This window comes from Nycticebus coucang, chromosome X (assembly GCF_027406575.1).
Source record: "Nycticebus coucang isolate mNycCou1 chromosome X, mNycCou1.pri, whole genome shotgun sequence".
NCBI lineage: Eukaryota > Metazoa > Chordata > Mammalia > Primates > Lorisidae > Nycticebus > Nycticebus coucang.
Genome location: NC_069804.1, coordinates 35,971,040 through 35,974,472, shown reverse-complemented (window position 1 = coordinate 35,974,472; position 3,433 = coordinate 35,971,040).

Here is a 3,433-nt window from a genome sequence, read left to right as displayed (position 1 = left end):
TACAGACTTTTTCTTTCTTGTCATTATTCCCCAAATAATCCAGCATAACAACTATTTACATAGGAATTTACATTATATCAGGTTTTATAAGTACATTCATGTGCCACATAAGAACATTTTGGTCAATGGCCGATCGCATATGGAATGGTGGCCCCATACGATTATAATGGAGCTGAAACATCTCTATCACTTAGTGATGTTGTACACTTCATAACATCATAGTGCAATGTATTGGGCCTAACAATTAAATTATCGAACTTGCCACTGTGTGCTTACATTGGCACAATGTACAAATAACTGTGGCATGATAGTGTCTCACAGCTGTTCTCATGTTGACATGTGGCAGCATCCTGAGTGGCATTCATTATTGCTGTTGCATGCTTTATGGGGGCTGTATAATGAGAGCTCTGATGGTCATTCCAAAAAAGAGTTCCAATATTACTTTGAAAGGTGGACTGGGACTGGTGTCGGTGCATAGCTTCCCCAGGGGAGTACTTCAAAGGTGACATTTAGCAATGAGATATGCAGCATTTTTTCTAGGATGAGTTCACGAACTTAATTGTCATATCTTGTATTTACATGTTAGTGGTGATGCTGGTGTAAACAAACCTCTTTTCTGCCAGTAGTATAAAAATATAGCACATATAATTATGTACAGTACAAAATACTTAATAATGATAATAAATGCTTATGTTACTGGATTATTCACTTATGTTTTTATACATTTCATAGTTATTTTAGAGTGCACTCCTACTACCTATAGGAAAAAAATTAACTATGAAAAAGCCTCAGACAGATCCTTCAGGAAGAGTTCCAAAAGAAGGCACCATTATCATAGGAGATAGCAGCTTCACATATGTTATGGCCCCTGATGACCTTCCAGTGGGACAAGATGTGGAGGTGGAAGACAGTGATATTGGTAATCCTGACCCTGTGCATTCCTAAACTAATGTGTGTATTTTTGTCTTAGTTATTGAAAAGATAAAAATAAAAAAATTCAAAACCAGATAAAAGCTTATAGAATAAGGATGTAAGGAAAACATATTTTTGTACAGTTGCACAGTATGTTTTAAGCAAGGTATTATTACAAGAGTCAAAATGTTCAAATATTCAAGTATTTATAACATAAAAATGTTATAGTAAGCTAAAATAAATTTATTATTAACAAAAAAATATTCTTTATAAACTTAGTACAGCTTATGTATACAGTGTTTATAAAGCCTATATTAAGTTAGCACATTCACACAGAGCAATTTCCAGTCCTGCAAGCTCCATTTATGGTAAGTGAGTTACACAAGTGTATCATTTTTTATCATTAATACTGCACTTTTACTGTACCTTTTCTATGTTTAGCTATATTTAGGTACACAAATACTTACCACTGTGATACAATTGCTACAATTTGCAGAACAATGACATGCTAGAAGCATGCCTAAAAGTAATAGACTACACTGTACAGCCTAAGTGTGTAATAGCCTTATACCAGCTGGCTTGTGTAAGTACACTCCATGATGTTCACACCGCTATGAAATTGCCTCATGATGCATTTCTCAGAATGTACCCCATCATTAGGTTACTCGCGCCTGTAATCTAGAGATGATTTGAAGTATATGGGAGCATATTCTTAGGTTATACTGTATTATTTCATATAAGGGACTTGAGCATCAGTGGATTTTGGTATCCACAAAGGAAAGCTATGAGCAATCCTCCTCAGATGCCCAGGAACAACTGTACATGATCCTTCTTCATGCTCCTAAATGGCTCATTCTTCCTTCCCCAGTTTTCTTTAATTCAACAACTAATTTTCCTTGCTTTCACTTGTCTTGTTGCTCCACTCCATTACTTTTGCCTAAGGAAATCAACTTGGCACCTTGACTTGCAAACTGGTACTTTTGCTATGATGAATATAAATTGTTTATGATCTACCCTGTTAACTGCAGGTCCTGCTCCAAAGGGTTGTGGTAAGGGGTTTACTTTGGTCACCAGAACAGGGCTGGAAATAGTGAAAGACTCTTTCTTTTCCCCAACAGTATGTCTGAAATTATTCATATCACATCTTGTGAGGCAATTTCCTTTCAAATATCCCCAACTGGGCCACGAAAGAAATTTCTCTTCTTTATCTACCTTGACTTTGACCTTCTTTCTAACTAAATGTTATCTTCTTATATCAAGAGAGTTTCCCCTTTTTCCTGCTTTGATGATGTTAGTAATATAAGCCTTCTTATATTAACTATTAATGAAGGACATCTTTCCCAAATTGCTTCATTCTGATCCCTAAATCCAATCTGGATCCCTAAATCCAATCTGTCACAGAAATCTCAGCTCACCACATCACACTGCATTATCAGCATAGCCCAATATATTTTACCTCTGTTGTTTACTTCAAGGAGAAGAGTTCAGGCAGAAAATAACAGGTGATAATAAATCACAACTGCCTATTACAGAAAACAAATGTTATCCACACAATGAATCTAAGTATAAAAGGACAAAGACTCACTTGCAATTTTAACAGGAATGATAGGTTACACAATACCTTACTATCTGTGCTTTTGTAGCTAATAATTGTGACAAATCTCTCATGGTCTTTTTTTGTAGGAAATCAAAAGGCAATAATTATTTCCATTATTATAGACATAATAATGGGACTGATAATCCTACTTAGAACGAAGTTCAGTATATAGTAGCTATTCAAGAAATACTTCGTGAATATTTGAAAATCAGTATATTTTGCTAGAGTAATTTTGACTTCAGTTCTGTTTACAATCTTGAAATGACTACCTTCAGTGAGTGTGGAAACAGAACATGTTGACAAGCTGAAGACATTTGCAACCAAACTTCATTTGATTAAATCACAAAAAGAATTCTTGAGATCTTACATTTGTATGGCAGGTGAAAATTTGGGAAAAATACTATGAATTCAAACTGCTTGCTTTACTTACTATGTTCTTGGCTGTGCAGAAGCTTTTTAGTTTGATCAGGTCCCAGTAGTGTATTTTTGATACTGCTTCAATTGCCTGGGGAGTCTTCCTCATAAAATATTCACCCAGGCCGATTCCTCCAAGAGTTTTCCCTGCACTTTCTTCAAGTATTTTTATAGTTTCATGTCTTAAGTTTAAATCTTTTATCCAGTTAGAGTCCATCTTAGTTAATGGTGAAAGGTGTGGGTCCAGTTTCAATCTTCTACACATTGCCAGCCAGTTCACCCAGCACCATTTGTTAAATAGGGAATTTTTTCCCCACTGAATGTTTTTAATTGGCTTGTCATAGATCAAATAGCGGTAAGTATCATCTGCGAAGAGTGAAAGTTTGATCTCTTCTGGCCCTATGTGGATACCCTTGACCACCTTTTCTTCCCTAATTGCAATGGCTAAAACTTCCATTACAATTCATCTCTTGGTTCTCTATTCTGTTCCAGACATCTATTTCTCTGTTT